Source organism: Hyla sarda, chromosome 7, assembly GCF_029499605.1.
Source record: "Hyla sarda isolate aHylSar1 chromosome 7, aHylSar1.hap1, whole genome shotgun sequence".
In the NCBI taxonomy this organism is placed as follows: Eukaryota; Metazoa; Chordata; class Amphibia; order Anura; family Hylidae; genus Hyla; species Hyla sarda.
This window is the reverse complement of record NC_079195.1, coordinates 153,973,649-153,992,890: the sequence shown is the minus strand read 5'-3', so window position 1 is coordinate 153,992,890 and position 19,242 is coordinate 153,973,649.

The window sequence follows — 19,242 nt, the reverse complement described above, 5'->3', positions numbered from 1 at the left end:
ACCACAAAGCACACATTCCTTGAGCTGCAGCGTCAGAACAGAATCCCCCAACATAGTATGATTTGTGACATTGCCACACGTTGAAATTCCACCCTCCATATGTTGGACTGACTGTATGAACAGAGAAAAGCCACACCGATTTCCAATGATGATCCAATCGGATAGGTGTAACTTCAATGTGAACCAGTGGCAGCTCATACGTGACACCTGCCGTTTGCTCAGGCCCTTTGAGGAAGTAACAATATTAGTAAGTCACCAGGATTACGGGATGAACGATGTCATTCCACTGCTTCATTTCTTACAACACATGTTGGAAACAATGGCTGGTCAGGGCACTGGAGACGTGGTGCCACATGAGCCCTGTGGGGGATGAACTGGAGGAGGAGGAGGGAGAGGGGCACAGTGGAGCACAGTTTAGGTTTCACCAAATAGGCGTTTTTTCAAGCAATCTGACAGGAGAGGAGGAGCAGCCAGAGGAGCTAGAGGGTTATAAGGAAGGTGAGACAGAAGACCCAGACACACCGTGGCAGTATGCAGTGGAGATGGAGGCAGGGAGTCCCTCCGAGTCACTTGCACAAATGGCACAATGCATGCTCAATGGCTTTTCGTAGTGACAGCCGAATTGTCACCATTTTGATTTCTGGATCTCCACCTTATTGGACCATCACTACCGCCACAAAATAGGGCATTTTTTACACCCACTGAGAGGGAGGACAAAATTACCTACTACAGAGGCATCCTATGTAGTCAGTTGGCCAATGTCTGTCGGCACCATCGGCAATACTCTTGCAGGACTGAATCGGGGGGCACTCACCTTCTGCACTCACCTTCCACTGCCATGGCTGCTGGGGAGGGGTGGGGTGGCAGGATCAGTACCAGCTCCATAAGCAGCAGCCTGAGTCTATGCGGGTGAAAAAAGCTACTCGCTGATGAGTAGCTTTCTTTACCCGCATAGTGAAGCAACCCATCAGCAGCAGGTAGACCTGGAGCAGGACCTGAACCAGCAGGTGGTGGCATACCTTGACATGCCCATGCCAACATACCTTGAAGATCTGCTGGACTTCTGGGAAGCAAACTTGATTTGTGGCCGCAAATAGCAGAGTTTTCCCTGGAAAAGCTGTCCTGCCCTGGCCAGTATTCTGCCATCAGAGCAGGTGTTTAGTGTGGCGGGGGTCAAAATCCCCCCAAGAAGAACGCATCTGTCCACTAAAAATGTGGAGAGACTGACCTTTGTGAAGATGAATCAGGCATGGATCAGCCAGGATTTCCAATCACCAATGCGTGATGCATGAGAGTAGATTGACCATGGTGCCACACCAACACTTCACAAATATGGATAGTGCCAAACAGATTTGAGGCTCTGCTCCCCAGTTACAAACATTCCTCCGCATCAGACCTTTTTTCACCCACCTTCATCACCGGGTACTGGTATCGCCACCCACCGCACCTCTCTGTCACAGGGTCACTTTCGGGACTCCTGATACTGCTGCCACCTCCAGTCTGTCTCATTCAGCCATTTTATGGTCTCTTCTCTTGCTTCAGCCAACTCCAGGCTGTGTCATTAAGCCACTATATGATCTCCTCATGCTTCAGCCACCTCCAGGCTGTGCCATTCATCCAATATATGGTTTACTGATGCTTCAGCCAGCTCTAGTCTGTGCCATTCAGAAACTACATGGTTTAGTGATGCTGCTGGGCCTAGGACATAACCTATATATGTTTATGATAGCACTAGGTACCATACATCTTCAATGGAAATTTCAAAATTCATCTTTTATTCTTAGAGATTGTGAGGCCCTATTGTCTCCTCATCTGCCGCCAACTCTAGACTGTTCCTTCAAGACACTATATGGTCTCCCCATACTTCCACAAACTCCAGGCAGTCATTCAGCCACTACATGGTCTCCTCATACTGATGCCACCTCCAGGCTGTCTCATTCAGCCACTATATGGTCTCTTCTCTTGCTTCAGCCAATTCCAGGCTGTGCCATTGAGCCATTATATTGTCTCCTCCTACTGATGCCACCTCCAGGCTCTGTCATTGTGCTGCCATGTGTCGTGTGACTCCTTATTAGATTTGGTCCTTTGTACCCAAAAGCCGGGGCCTGGGACACTAAAACTTGGGAGTTTAAAGTTAAATTTCAAAACCCTCAATTTAAATTTAAAAATCTTAAATTTAAATTTAAAAATCTTAAATTTAAATTTAAAAATCATACATTTCAATGGTCTCCTCATGCTTCAGCCAGCTCCAGGCTGTGTCATTCAGCCAACATATGGTTTATTGATGCTGCTGGGCCTGGGTCTGGGCCTTACATTTTTTCATGGTAGCACTAGCTACCCTAAATCCTCAATTTATATTTCAAAATTTGTATTTTTTCTTAGGGATTGTGAAGCCCTGGTGTCTACTCATGCTTCTGCCAACTCTAGGATGTGCCATTCAGACACTATATGGCATCCTCATGCTTCAGCCAACTCCAGGCTGTGTCATTAAGCCAATATATGGTTTACTGATGCCGCTGGGCCTGGGTCTGGGCCTAAGCAGTTTTTATGGTAGCACTAGCTTCCCTAAATCTTCAATTTAAATTTCAAAATTCTATTTTTCTCCTTAGGGATTGTGAAGCCCCGGTGTCTACTCATGCTGCTGCCAACTCCAGGCTGTGCCATTCAGACATCACATGGTCTCCTTATGCTTCAGCCAGAATTCATCTTTTAAGCTTAGGCATTGTGAAGTCCTAGTGTCTACTCATGCGTCAGCCAACTACAGGCTGTGTCACACAGGCAATGTATGGTTAACTGATGCCGCTGGGTCTGGGTCTGGGAATAAAACTTTTGTTATGGTAGCACTAGCTACCCAGATTCTTCGGTTTAAATTTAAAAATTCATCTTTTAATCTTAGGGATTGTAAAATCCTATTTTCTACTCATGCTGCTGCCAACTCCTGGCTGTGCCATTCAGACACTATATGGTCTCCTCATGCTTCAGCCAACTACAGGCTGTGTCACTCAGGCAATATATGGTTTACTGATGCTGCTGGGCCTTGGTCTGGTCCTAAAAAATTCTTATGGTAGCACTAGCTACCATAAATCTTCAATTTAAATTTCAAAATTATTCTTTAATTACATAGTTACATAGTTAGTATGGTCAAAAAAAGACATAGGTCCATCAATTTCAACCAAGGAATTGAGGGGTAGGGGTGTGGTGGGATATTGGGGGAAGGGATGGTATTTTATATTTCTGCATACGCAATTAATGTTATTTTGTTCCAGGACTGTATCTAACCCTGTTTTAAATGTATTAATCGTTCCTGCTGTGACTAGTTCATGAGGTAGACTGTTCCATAAATTCACAGTTCTTATGGTAAAGAAGGCGTGTCGCCCCTTAAGACTAAACCCTTTCTTCTCCAAACGGAGGGAGTGCCCCCTTGTCCTTTGAGGGGGCTTAACCTGGAACAGTTTTTCTCCATATGTTTTGTATGGGCCATTAATATATTTATATACGTTTATCATATCCCCCCCCCCCCCTTAACCCCTTCCCGACCTATGACATACCTGTACGTCATGGGTGGCAAGGTGTTCCCGACCCATGACATACAGGTACGTCATGGACATTACTGCCGCTACTCGCGGCATCCCGCAGCGCCCGGAAAGATGGTGGCTATCACTGATAGCCAGCCATCTTACCGTGCGACCACGGGGGGTTTCGTCCCCCACCCCCCCCAGCGATCGCTGCTATCAGCTGGTCAAATCTGACTAGCTGATAGCAGCGTTTCGCTATCAGAATACTTAGCAGCGCGGTGTGTGAGTCCCGATCACGGGGATCGGGACACACACCGCTCTGCTAAGTGTCCCTGTCCCGTCCCCCGGCATCACTTACCCGTCGGAGCGGTGTCCCGAGCGGTCCCGGCGTCCTCCGTGCGGTCCCGGCGTCCTCCGTGCGGTCCCGGCTGCGCTGCGTCCCGGAGGTGAGTTTCCGGCAGCAGTGCAGCATCTTCATTGGCAGCAGTGAGATCGCCGTAAAGCGATCTCACTGCTGCCTCTGAGAGTTTCAAAACTGCAACTCCCAGCATGCCCAGACAGCCTTTGGCTTTCTGGGCATGCTGGGAGTTGTAGTTTTGCAACATCTGGAGGTCCACAGTTTGGAGACCACTGTATAATGGTCTCCAATCTGTGCTCTTCCAGATGTTGCAAAACTACAAATCTCAGCATGCTCAGTCTGTCCAGGCATGCTGGGAGTTGTAGTTCTCTAACATCTGGAAGAGCACAGATTGGAGACCATTATACAGTGGTCTCCAAACTGTGGACCTCCAGATGTTGCAAAACTACAACTCCGAGCATGCCCAGACTGCCCAGGCATGCTGGAAGTTGTAGTTCGGCAACATCTGATCCTTCAGATATTGCCGAACTACAACTTCCAGCATGCCTTGGCAGTCTGGGCATGCTGGGAGTTGTAGTTTTGCAACAACTGGAGGCACACTAGTTGGGAAACATTGTCCGTTTCCTACCTCAGTGCCTCCAGCTGTTGCAATTGTTGCAAAACTATAACTCCCAGCATGCACTGACAGACCATGCATGCTGGGAGTTGTAGTTTTGCAACAGCTGGAGGCACACTGGTTTGGAAACACTAAGTTTGGTTGCAAAACACTTGAAAGTTTATTACTTAACTTAGTGTTTCCAAACCAGTGTTCCTCCAGCTGTTGCAAAACTACAACTCCCAGCATGCACGGACAGCCAAAGGGCATGCTCGGAGTTTGCAACAGCTGGATGTTTGCCCCCTCCCCCCAATGTGAATGTACAGGGTACACTCACATGAGCGGAGGTTTACAGTGAGTGCTGCAAGTTTGAGATGGCGCAAATTTTGCGCTGCAGCTCAAACTTCCAGCGGCAAACTTGCTGTGAACCTCTGCCCATGTGACTGTACCCTAAAAACACTACACTACACTGACACTAACCTAAAATAAAAAGTAAAAAACACTACATATACACATACCCCTACACAGCCCCCCTCCCCCCAAAAAATGAAAAACGTCTGGTACGCTACTGTTTCCAAAACGGAGCCTCCAGCTGTTGCAAAATAATAACTCCCAGTATTGCCGGACAGCCATTGACTGTCCAGGCATGCTGGGAGTTTTGCAACAGCTGGAGGCACCCTGTTTGGGAATCACTGGCGTAGAATACCCCTATGTCCACCCCTATGCAAATCCCTAATTCAGGCCTCAAATGCGCATGGCGCTCTCTCACTTTGGAGCCCTGTCGTATTTCAGGGCAACAGTTTTGGGACACATATGGGGTATCGCCGTACTCGGGAGAAATTGCCTTACAAATTTTGGGGGGTATTTTCTTCTTTAACCCCTTATGAAAAGGTGAAGTTGGGGTCTACACCAGCATGTTAGTGTAAAAAAATAAATTTTTTACACTGACATGCTGGTGTTGCCCTATACTTTTCATTTTCACAAGAGGTAAAAGGGAAAAAAGACCCTCTAAATTTGTAACGCAATTTCTCCCGACTACGGAGATACCCCATATGTGGGCGCAAAGTGCTCTGGGGGCGCACAACAAGGCCCAGAAGGGAGAGTGCACCATGTGCATTTGAGGCGATTTGCACAGGGGTGGCTGATTGTTACAGCAGTTCTGACAAACGCAAAACAATAAATATCCATATGTGACCCCATTTTGGAAACTACACCCCTCACGGAATGTAATAAGGGGTGCAGTGAGCATTTACACCCCACTGGCGTATGACAGATTTTTGGAACAGTGGTCTGTGAAAATGAAAAATAAAATTTTTGATTTGCACAGTCCACCGTTTCAAATATCTGTCAAACGCCAGTGGGGTGTAAATGCTCACTGCACCCCTTATTACATTCCATGAGGGGTATAGTTTCCAAAATGGGGTCACATGTGGGGGGGTCCACTGTTCTGGCACCATAGGGGCTTCCTAAATGGGACATGCCCCCCAAAAACCCTTTCAGAAAAACTCACTCTCCAAAATCCCATTGTCGCTCCTTCCCTTCTGAGCCCTCTACTGCGCCCGCCGAACACTTTACATACGCATATGAGGTATTTCCTTACTCGAGAGAAATTGGGTTACAAATTTTAGGGTGATTTCTCTCCTTTTACCCCTTGTAAAAAAAAAAAAATTGGGTCTACAAGAAAATGCGAGTGTAAAAAATGAAGATTTAGAATTTTCTCCTTCACTTTGCTGCTATTCCTGTGAAACACCTAAAGGGTTAAAACACTTACTGAATGTCATTTTGAATACTTTGGGGGGTGCAGTTTTTATAATGGGGTCATTTATGGGGTATTTCTAATATGAAGATCCTTAAAATCCACTTCCAACCTGAACTGGGCCCTGAAAAATTAAGATTTTGAAAATCTTGAGAAAAATTGGAAAATTGCTGCGGAACTTTGAAGCCCTCTGATGTCTTCCAAAAGTAAAAACTTGTCAATTTTTTAATGCAAACACAAAGTAGACATATTTTATATGTGAATCAATATGTAATTTATTTGGAATATCCATTTTCCTTTCAAGCAGAGACTTTCAAAGTTAGAAAAATGCAAAATTTTCAAAATTTTCATGAAATTTTTAGATTTTTTACCAAGAAAGGATACAAATATCAGTGAAATTTTACCGATAAAATAAAGTAGAATATGTCACGAAAAAACAATCTCGGAATCAGAATGATAAGTAAAAGCATTCCAAAGTTATTAATGTTTAAAGTGACAGTGATCAGATTTTCAAAAAATGCCCAGGTCATGAAGGTGAAAATGGGCTGGGTCATGAAGGGGTTAAACGTCTCTTCTCAAGACTAAACAATTGTAACCCCTTTAATCGCTCCTCATAGCTAAGATATTCCATGCCCCATACTAGTTTAGTCACGCGTCTCTGCACCCTTTCCAGCAACACAGTGTCCCTTTTATGGACTGGTGACCAAAACTGAACAGCATATTCCAGGTGAGGCTGTACCAATGCTTTATAAAGGGGGAGTATTATGTCCCTGTCCCTCGAGTCCATGCCTCTTTTTATACATGACAATATCCTGCTGGCCTTGGAAGCAGCAGCCTGACATTGCATGCTATTCTGTAGTCATTGATCTACAAGTACACCCAGATCCTTCTCTACCAGTGACTCTGCAAGTTTAACAGCCCCTAAGACATACGATGCATGGAGGTTATTAGCATAACTTTACATTTATCCACATTGAACTTAATTTGCCAAGTGGATGCCCAGACACTTAGTCTATTCAAGTCATCTTGTAACCTATACACATCCTCTATAGACTGTACCGTGCTACAAAGCTTGGTGTCATCTGCAAAGATAGAAACAGAGCTGTCAATGCCATTCTCTATATCATTGATAAATAAATTAAACAACAGCGGGCCCAGTACTGAACCTTGGGGTACACCACTAATAACCGGGGACCAATCAGAGTACGAATCATTGACCACCACTCTCTGGGTACGATCCATGAGCCAGTGTTCAATCCAGTTACAAACTAAAATTTCCAAACCCAAAGACATTAACTTACCTGTCAGACATCTATGAGGGATGTTACGCCGAGCGCTCCGGGTCCCCGCTCCTCCCCGGGGCTCACAGCGTTCTCCTGTTCGCAGCGCCCCGGTCAGACCCGCTGACCGGGTGCTCTGCGATAATGCCCCCAGCCGGGATGCGATTCGCGATGCGGGACGCGCCCGCTCGCGGTGCGCATGCCGTCCCGCTTACCAGACTCGCTCCCAGTCTGTGCTGCCTCGGCGTGCGCGGCCCCGCTCCCGTGCGCCGGGTCTTTGCGATTTAAAGGGCCGGTGCGCCACTGATTGGCGCATTGGTTTTAATTAGTGTCTTCACCTGTGCACTTCCCTATATCACCTCACTTCCCCTGCACTTCCTTGGCCATTGTTGCCATTGTGCCAGTGAAAGCGTTCCTTGTGTGTTCCTAGCCTGTGTTCCAGACCTCTTGCCATTGCCCCTGACTACGATCCTTGCTGCCTGCCCTGACCTTCTGCTACGTCCGACCCTGCTCTTGTCAAATCCCTTGTACCGCGCCTATCTCAGCAGTCAGAGAGGTTGAGCCGTTGCCGGTGTATACGACCTGGTTGCTACCGCCGCTGCAAGTCCATCCCGCTTTGCGGCGGGCTGTGGTGAAAACCAGTAGCAACTTAGAACCGGTCCACCGACATGGTCCATGCCAATCCCTCTCTGACACAAAGGATCCACCTCCAGCCTGCCGAATAGTGTTGAGCGGCATAGGCCATATTCGAATTCGCGAATATTCGCGAATATATGGACGAATATTCGTCATATATTCGCGAATATTCGCATATTCGTTACATCCTCGCTTTATTTTCGTGTATGCGAAAATACGCGCATGCGAAAATTAGCATATGCGGAAATTCGCATATGCGAAAATTAGCATATGCTACTTTTCGCATATGCGAATTTTCGCACGCCAGTCTCACACAGTAGTATTACAGCCTTCTTTACACCACACAAGCTGGAAGCAGAGAGGGGTGATCACTGTGATGTGTACTGTGAAGAAAAAAAAAAAAAAAAAAAAACGAATATTCGTAATTACGAATATAGCGCTATATTCGCGAAATTCGCGAATTCGCGAATATGCGATATTCGCGAATAATATTCGAATTGCGAATATTCGCGAGCAACACTACTGCCGAATCCTGACAGTAGATCCGGCCATGGATCCCGCTGAGGTCCCGCTGCCAGTTGTCGCTGACCTTACCACGGTGGTCGCCCAGCAGTTGCAACAGATAGCGCAACAAGGCCACCAGCTGTCTCAACTGACTGTGATGCTACAGCAGCTTCTACCACAGCTTCAGCAACCATCTCCTCCGCCAGCTCCTGCACCTCCTCCGCAGCGAGTGGCCGCATCCAGCCTCCGTTTATCATTAACGGACAAGTTTGATGGGGACTCTAAACTTTGCCGTAGTTTTCTCTCGCAATGTTCCCTGCATTTGGAGATGATGTCGGACCAATTTCCAACTGAAAGGTCAAAGGTGGCTTTCGTGGTCAGCCTTCTGTCTGGGAAAGTCCTGTCATGGGCCACACCGCTCTGGGACCGCAATGATCCTGTCACTGCCTCAGTACACTCTTTCTTCACGGAGATTCGAAGTGTCTTCGAGGAACCTGCCCGAGCCTCTTCTGCCGAGACTGCCCTGCTGAACCTGGTCCAGGGTAATTCTTCTGTGGGCGAGTACGCCATCCAATTCCGTACTCTCGCCTCCGAATTGTCCTGGAATAACGAGGCCCTCTGCGCGACCTTCAAAAAAGGCCTATCCAGTAACATCAAAGATGTGCTGGCCGCACGAGAAATCCCTGCTAACCTGCATGAACTTATTCATCTGGCCACCCGCATTGACATGCGTTTTTCCGAAAGGCGTCAGGAGCTCCGCCAGGATATGGACTTTGTTCGCACGAGGCGGTTTCTCTCCCCGGCTCCTCTCTTCTCTGGTCCGCTGCAATCTGTTCCTGTGCCTTCCGCCGTGGAGGCTATGCAAGTAGACCGGTCTCGTCTGACACCTCAAGAGATGACATGCCGCCGCATTGAGAACCTATGCCTGTACTGTGCCAGTACCGAACACTTCTTGAAGGATTGTCCTATCCGACCTCCACGCCAGGAAAGACGTACTCCGACTCCGAACAAAGATGAGACAGCTCTAGGTGTGAACTCTGCTTCTCCACGTCTTACTGTGCCTGTGCGGATTTCTTCTTCTACCTTCTCCTTCTCAGCTGTGGCCTTCTTGGATTCCGGATCTGTGGGAAATTTTATTTTGGCCTCTTTCGTTAACAGGTTCAACATCCCAGTGACCAGTCTCGCCAGACTCCTCTACATCGCCTCTGTTAATGGTGAAAGATTGGACTGTACTGTGCGTTACAGCACGGAACCCCTCTTAATGTGCATTGGACCCCATCATGAAAAGATTGAATTTCTGGTCCTCTCTAACTGCACTTCGAAAATTCTTCTTGGACTACCTTGGCTTCAACGCCACTCCCCTATCCTCAATTGGACCTCCGGGGAAATCAAGAACTGGGGTACTACTTGTCACAAAAAGTGTCTTATGTCTGCTCCCAGTCCTGTCAGTCAAAACCCTATGGCTCCTCCGATACCTGGTCTCCCCAAGGCCTATTTGGACTATGCTGATATTTTTTGCAAAAAACAAGCAGAGACTTTGCCTCCTCACAGGCCTTATGACTGTCCTATTGATCTCCTCCCTGGTACTACTCCACCCCGGGGCAGAATCTATCCCCTGTCTGCTCAGGAAACACAAGCTATGACGGAGTACATTCAAGAAAATTTAAAAAGGGGATTTATCCGCAAGTCTTCCTCCCCTGCTGGAGCTGGATTCTTCTTCGTCTCCAAAAAAGACGGCTCCATACGACCATGCATTGATTACCGCGGTCTTAATAAAATCACTATAAAAAAACGCTCTCCCCTACCTCTTATCTCGGAACTCTTTGACCGCCTACGTGGCACCAACCTCTTTACCAAATTGGATTTAAAGAAGATATCCCATGCAGCAAAGAAAAAAAAATACCTAGCCATTCCATAGTATATTCACCTACCACCTCTCTGACATGTTTGTGATTTTTTTTCCGGCCCCCATTCACCGGCTATTCAGCTCATAAATTCCAGTTACTTCCTGGTTATGGTGGCTATGACTTTGATCTCAAAGACTACATTTCCCTGCATGCACTGCTCACATTTCCTGCTCTCAGCTGCCTGAGCAGAGAGCTTGTTACCTCCCCTAACTTATGTTAGCCACTCCTACAGCTCTGCTAGCTCACTCCCACATAACACTGAGCTCCAATCATAGCCCTATACAGCAGGGTGGCCACGAGGAAATAAAATGTAATCTCAGTGCTCAGAGAGAGGGACCCTGGAGTTGAAGCTGCAGTTTTACACTGTAAAATCATTCCCTCCCCCTCCTCCTCTCAGTGAAACACCTTTACAGTGGCACAATCACCTCCCCCCTTCTCTGCCCTGCACTCCTCTCTCCCCAGTGCTCAGTGTGACAACTCTACTCTCCCTCCCCTCCATTCTCAGTGTGACAACTCTACTCTCCCTCCCCTCCATTCTCAGTGTGACAGCTCTACGCTGGCAGCTCCCTCCCCTCCCCCTCTCCTCCGTTATCAGTGTAAAAACATTAGCAAGGCGAGGGGAGAGAATCAGCCTGTTTGCTGACTCTGCTATGATCAGAATCAGCCGTCATATAGGCAGTGCTGCTCAGCCAATCACTGCAGAACAGAGGGAATACAGTGTGAATATTCATCAGATGGGAGGGGCTAAGGCCGAGCACAGGGAGCTCTCTGCAGCACAGGGGTTTTCTGGGTAATTGTCACGTCACGGCCCCTGGATGCTGCTGATAACAGCCTGAATAGGGGGTCGAAAGTCATGAAAACCTGGAACAGCTGAATTTCCTGTCAGACAGAAGAATGCAGAAAAAGCTTGTTTCTAAGCAGCATTGGTAATGGAAGTGATTTACAAACCTATATAACTTTACCTTCTGCACTAAAAGCTGAACAATTGTTTACTGTGAGACTTGTCCTTTAAGAGGTGCATATAATCTCATCCGCATCAGGGAGGGGGACGAGTGGAAGACTGCGTTTAACACCAGAGATGGACACTTTGAATATTTGGTTATGCCTTTTGGGCTTTGCAACGCCCCTGCTGTCTTCCAGGACTTTGTAAATGAAATTTTTTGTGATCTATTATATACCTGTGTTGTGGTCTACCTGGACGATATTTTGATCTTTTCTTCCAACCTAGAAGAACACCGCATGTGTGCATGTCCGCATGGTTCTTCAGAGACTTCGGGACAATCAGTTATATGCCAAAATGGAAAAATGTCTCTTTGAATGTCAATCTCTTCCCTTCCTAGGATATTTAGTCTCTGGCCAGGGACTCCAAATGGACCCGGACAAACAATCAGCCGTATTGGATTGGCCACGCCCCTCCGGACTCCGAGCTATCCAACGTTTCTTGGGGTTCGCCAATTACTACAGACAGTTTATTCCACATTTTTCCACTATTGTGGCCCCAATTGTGGCCCTAACCAAGAAAAATGCCAACCCTAAGTCCTGGCCTCCTCAAGCGGAAGAGGCGTTCAACCGGCTCAAAACTGCCTTTTCTTCTGCTCCCGTACTCTCCAGACCTGATCCATCTAAACCCTTCTCACTGGAGGTAGACGCCTCTTCGGTGGGAGCTGGAGCTGTACTCCTACAGAAAAATTCTTCCGGACATGCTGTTACTTGTGGTTTCTTTTCTAGGACCTTCTCTCCGGCGGAGAAAAACTACTCCATTGGTGATCGAGAACTACTGGCCATAAAACTGGCTCTCGAGGAATGGAGGCACCTGCTGGAGGGGTCCAAATACCCAGTTATTATATACACCGATCACAAGAATCTCTCTTATCTTCAGTCTGCCCAACGGCTGAACCCTCGCCAGGCTAGGTGGTCGTTGTTCTTTGCCCGTTTTTACTTTGAGATTCATTTTTGCCCCGCTGACAAGAACATTAGGGCTGACGCTCTCTCTCGTTCCTCGGATGCCTCTGAAATGGAAGCCTCCCTGCAACACATTATTCCTCCTGACTGTCTGATCTCCGCTTCCCAAGCTTCCATCAGACAAACTCCTCCAGGAAAGACCTTCGTCCCTCCCCACCAGCGCCTCAGGATTCTCAGGTGGGGACACTCCTCACACCTCGCCGGCCATGCTGGCATCAAGAAATCCGTCCAGCTCATCTCTCGTTTTTATTGGTGGCCTACCCTGGAAACAGATGTTGCTGATTTTGTTTAGCTTGTACAGTCTGTGCCCGGGACAAGACTCCTCGCCAGAAGCCTGCCGGTCTCCTCCATCCTCTGCCTGTTCCTGAGCGACCATGGTCTCAGATTGCTATGGACTTTATTACAGACTTTACCATTATCCCATGGCAACACAGTTATTTGGGTGGTCGTTGATCGTTTTTCTAAGATGGCACATTTTATTTCTCTTCCAGGTCTTCCTTCTGCGCCTCAGTTGGTGAAACAATTTTTTGTGCACATTTTTCGCCTTCACGGGCTTCCTACGCATATCGTCTCGGATAGAGGCGTTCAATTTGTGTCAAAATTCTGGAGGGCCCTCTGTAATCAGCTTAAAATCAAATTTAACTTCTCGTCTTCTTATCATCCCCAATCCAATGGGCAAGTGGAAAGAGTTAATAAGGTTCTTGGTGACTATTTGCGACATTTTGTTTCCTCCCGCCAGGATGACTGGGCCGATCTCCTACCATGGGCCGAATTCTCGTACAATTTCAAAGTCTCTGAGTATTCCGCTAATTCCCCATTCTTTGTGGTGTACGCCCGTCACCCTCTTCCCCCCCTCCCCACTCCCACGCCTTCTGGTTTGACCGCTGTTGATGAGGTGACTCGGGACTTCTCCACCATCTGGAAAGAGACTCAAAAATCTCTCATACAGGCCTCATCCCGGATGAAGAAACATGCCGACAAAAAAAGAAGAACTCCTCCTGTCTTTTCTCCTGGAGACAAAGTGTGGCTCTCCGCCAAGTATGTCCGCTTTCGTGTCCCCAGTTATAAACTGGGACCACGTTATCTTGGTCCTTTTAGAGTCAAATGCCAAATCAACCCTGTTTCCTACAAACTCCTTCTTCCTCCTTCTCTCCGTATTCCTAATGCTTTCATGTCTCTCTCCTTAAACCACTCATCCTTAACCGCTTCTCTCCCAAGGTTGTTGCTCCTACTCCTGTCTCCGGGTTCTCTGACATCTTTTCGGTTAAAGAAATTCTGGCATCCAAGACGGTCAGAGGTAAAAAATTCTTTCTTGTAGATTGGGAGAATTGCGGCCCGGAGGAGAGGTCATGGAAACCCGAGGACAACATCCTTGACAAGGACCTTATCCACAAGTTCTCGGGTTCTAAAAAGAGGGGGAGACCCAAGAGGGGGTACTGTTACGCCGAGCGCTCCGGGTCCCCGCTCCTCCCCGGAGGGCTCACAGCGTTCTCCTGTTTGCAGCGCCCCGGTCAGACCCGCTGACCGGGTGCGCTGCGATAATGCCCCCAGCCGGGATGTGATTCGCGATGCGGGACGCGCCCGCTCGCGGTGCGCATCCCGACCCGCTTACCAGACTCGCTCCCCGTCTGTGCTTCCCCGGCGTGCGCAGCCCCGATCCCTAGGGCGCGCGCCGGGTCTTTGCGATTTAAAGGGCCGGTGCGCCACTGATTGGCGCATGGGTTTTAATTAGTGTCTTCACCTGTGCACTTCCCTATATCACCTCACTTCCCCTGCACTTCCTTGCCGGATCTTGTTGCCATTGTGCCAGTGAAAGCGTTCCTTGTGTGTTCCTAGCCTGTGTTCCAGACCTCTTGCCATTGCCCCTGACTACGATCCTTGCTGCCTGCCCTGACCTTCTGCTACGTCCAACCCTGCTCTTGTCTAATCCCTTGTACCGCACCTATCTCAGCAGTCAGAGAGGTTGAGCCGTTGCCGGTGGATACGACCTGGTTGCTACCGCCGCTGCAAATCCATCCCGCTTTGCGGCGGGCTCTGGTGAAAACCAGTAGCAACTTAGAACCGGTCCACCGACACGGTCCACGCCAATCCCTCTCTGACACAGAGGATCCACCTCCAGCCTGCTGAATCCTGACAAGGGACAGTATCAAACGCTTTAGCAAAATCAAGAAACACTATATCCACAGCCATTCCTCTGTCAAGGCTTCTACTCACCTCTTCATAAAAGCAAATTAGATTGGTTTGACAACTTCTATCCTTAGTAAACCCATGCTGGCTATCACTTATAATACAATTATCCCCTATGTATTCCTGTATGTAATCCCTTATAAGTCCTTCAAATAATTTACCCACAATGCACGTTAAACTTACCGGTCTATAATTTCCTGGGGAAGACCTAGTGCCCTTATTGAAGATTGGTACCACATTCGTCTTGCGCCAGTCCCTTGGCACAATACCAGACACCAGAGAATCTCTAAATATCGTGAACAAGGGTACAGATATTACTGAACTTACATCTCTAAGAACTCTTGGGTGTAATCCATCTGGTCCTGGAGATTTTCTTACATTTACTTTACTTAACTTACCTTGTACCATCTCTACATTAAGCCAGTTCAGTACATTATATGATGTGTTACCAGCACTGACCTGGCCAATGTCAGCTCCTCGCCCGTGACAACCTCCCCATTATTATTATTAAGGGGTCCTTCATGTAGTAGATGGGGGTCTTGTGATATGAAATATACCTTAAAACATTAATCATATATGTCTATAATAATGTGATGTCTATGTCTCTTTAATTCACACTACTATTTTCAATCCTGCATCTCTGCTTTTAGAGAATATCAGCTTAAAAGTAACAGATGGCAAAACCTTCCTTCCAGCGTGGCAGTACCAGGATATTAAGATTGAACTTTGTTTGATTACTAATATTTCTGTTGAAAGGAGATAATGATAGCTATATCAGGATGTGTGTCCTGGACACACACTGATATGGTGATATTGCCTGCTTGTTAATACCCGATCGATAAAATGTCAGGGTGACCACCTGGAAGAAATGTCAAACTCAGCGCTTAGACAGCATAAAATAGGGCTATAAATTTATCGCTTGACAGATTGCACACACATACACACACGTCATGGAAAAAATGATCAGTAATATGGGTGTTGATTTTATGATGATCTTGAATCCTTATAAACCCATGTAAGACGTTTGAATAAACAGAAGAGATTTGGTTATCTGAACCGTGTGTCAGTTGTCTCCTCTGATGCATGCATCTTCCCATACCTTCCAATCTGACCGGCAACAGATAAACCAGCAGCCTGCAAGAAGGCATTCCCTTACAAGTGGCGCCCGAACAGGGACTCGAGTTCTGACCTGATGCCAATTGCAACAGAAGCTATTGGGTTAACCAATCGTTGGACGGAAACAGATGAGAGTTGATCGCCTCCTGTACGGTAGGACAGAAATTTTCTTGTAACCTAGCCAGTACACTGTCTCCCCCGCTTGGTTGCCTTATGGTTTAGTCAATTGTCTCACAGGCCACAAAAAGACAGGTATAATTTTTGCTCGAGTTCTATTTACTGGACCTGTCAAACAGTGTGTTTATCTATTGCTCGGATGTGTTGATAAGAGTGTGTGTGCTTGCTCATTACTTGTTCCCGGGAATGTATGGTGCATTGGGTCTCTAGGGAGTTGAATAGACCAAGGGCACTAATAACTGTTGCTGCAGATACTTCGGTTCTGTCGGTTATCAGGGTATTAGTGGACTGGGGTGTTGGACACCTGGAAGTTCAGAGAGTCTCTTTGGAGGCGGAGTCTTGAACAAACATACATGTTGTGCTGCAAATTATAATACGTGAGTCCCTCGGGTTATAAGATATTCCTGTGAGCCACTTTTGACACAGTGTGTGTGTGTGGACAGATTCACAGTTTAACTGAGGGGTTGCATTCCAGGGAATACTAATAACCCTTCTTCAAGGGATCTGTGAGAGAAGGTATTAGTGATTATTGACATCTGGCCAGCAGCCAGGAGATAAGTGTGTGAGCACGGGAGGAAATTCCCTGGTAATGAGACACCTCTGATCTGTCCTGAGCAGTGTGTTGGTATATTGTACTTTGTCTGTATATGTCATGTCATGTCCTAATTGTGTTTGTGGGTTAATGCTAGCAGTTTCAGCCAAAGGTTGGAGGTTGGTTCAGATTACTGTCCCAGGTTATCCTATTGAGTTATTGGGACGTCACCCTATTTGGCCAGAGTTGGAACATTGTCTAGTTTTAAGATTGAATGTCCATTTTCCAATAGGAAACTGGAGAGTGGGATTGCTTTGGAGGGAAATAGAAAGTACAGCAAGAGCTAGAGGACTTGAACCAGTTAGGTGCCCCTGCCACCAGGAACAGCCAGAGGACTGTGAGAAAGACGAGCAGGAAAGAGCAACAAGGGTTTTTGGACTCCCACTGGGAGGGCCAAAGTAAAGATGGGACAGAAACCGGTGAAGCCGAAGAAGGGGGTTTTAGCATGTGATTTGGTGGCAGAGAGAGAAGGTGAGGGAAATGTCAAAAAGATGAGAAAGTTGATGAAAATATGCGACATGCAACCTGTGATTGGTGGAAGGTTGCAACCAGAAGAGTGGCGGAAAGTGCTTAGAGAAAAGAAGGGATTGTTGGTTGACAATAATCTGTTGAAAATAGCAGAAGCATGGTACAATACAGCCAGATTTGTGCAGCAGGAGAATTGGCTAGAGCAGGAAATGGAACAGGGGAAGAAGAAAATGTATGTGTATCATAACTGTTTTGATAAAAAGTCCCCATACCCCATTAATGTGTTTGGACACCCACCGCCATATGCTGGAGAACCAGGGTGGGTGTGTTTTAATTGTGTTGCCCAGAATGCCCCCTGGCGAGATACATGTTATGCTTGTGGTGCCCATAGGCCCCGCCCACTTTCCTCCCCTGGTAAGGACTCAAAACTGCCTGCCCCCTTGTGTCCTATAATATCCAACCCAGCCCCACCCAGGGTGACACCAACTTTCGGTTGCGGCCATGCTGCTTCTCCCAGAACTACCTCAACTTCTGCATCCGGAACTGGTGGCCATCTTGGTGCTCCCTAAAAGAAAAGCAGAAGGCGCTCCATGTGCGGGATCAGCAGGTCAGGCCCATAGGGAAGGGAAACGATCTATCCCACGCCGCTTACCAGAGTTGGTTGTGTGCACACACACAACAATGAGAAGCGCCTGTAAATGCTTGTGTCCTCATCCGCAGCCCTCCTAAAAGGCAGTAGATAAGCAATTTGACCTTGTAGTAGGAGATGTCGGCGCTGGATTGAGGAACCAGGAGGAGTGCAGCATAAAATCAAGTAGGGTTTATTAGATGCAACGCGTTTCGCTGCGCATGCGCAGCTTCATCAGGCATGGCAATGTTGGGTTCACAGGAGGTATAAATACCTCCAAGTGTTAACCCTTTGTACTACATAAAATTATACATATCAAAAAGGTGTAACAATCAGAATATATAAACACTACATGAGATACATATCACTGTTCATATCATATGTTTAAACAACAATTAAAACATTATAACATTAATATTGTAAATAGAATGTTACAAATCATTGTATATGTACACAGAAACAGTTTGTAAGGGGTTACTATCCTCCAAGTACACCAGCCGGAGACCTGAAATTGATTGACGAGGTCTCCGGCTGGTGTATTTGGAGGATAGTAACCCCTTACAAACTGTTTCTGTGTACATATACAATGATTTGTGACATTCTATTTACGATACAAATGTTATAATGTTTTAATTGTTGTTTAAACATATGATATGAACAGTGATATGTATCTCATGTGGTGTTTATATATTCTGATTGTTACACCTTTTTGATATGTATAATTTTATGTAGTACAAAGGGTTAACACTTGGAGGTATTTATACCTCCTGTGAACCCAACCTTGCCATGCCTGATGAAGCTGCGCATGCGCAGCGAAACGCGTTGCATCTAATAAACCCTACTTGATTTTATGCTGCACTCCTCCTGGTTCCTCAATCCAGCGCCGACATCTCCTACTACACGGTCAAATTGCTTATCTTGGTGCTCCCGGAAGTATGGGTACTCCCACTTCCAGCCCCACCCCTATGTATCCCGTACTTAATCCTGATGGCTCGTATTATGTTCCACCCACCCCTATCCTCCCTCTCTCCCAGGTAGATGTGGAGGGGCAGAGTGATGAATCAGACAGAAACAAGTCCGGTATAGCTACCGGCGGGTTGGAGGTGGCTAAAGGAATAGAACCACCCCCTGCAGAGCCAGACCAAGGGCAGCCATCCCGGATGCCCGGTTATGCATTTACCCCAGGCGATGTCCTTACGGAAGCACCGGCAGCCCACCCCAGGCAGCCGATAGATTTGTATATCCCTGCCCACTTCCAGATATCTGCCTATGATCCATCTAGTAACCATACCACACCGATAAACAGTATTGTGAGACGGCCTATGGGACATGCACGGGGGAATGCCCCATCAGATGCCCCTACAATGTATGTCACTTTTAGTCCGAGTCAAGCAGCCACCCTTATGTCTCAACTCCCAGACCCAGAGAAACAGCCAATGCCTTTTTACCGTAGGATCAGAGAAATCCAACAGGCCTACTCTGCCTCATTTAAAGACTTGCAGAGCCTATGTCAAATAAAAGCTGGTGACACCTACTGGCCAATAATGGAACCGCATCTCCA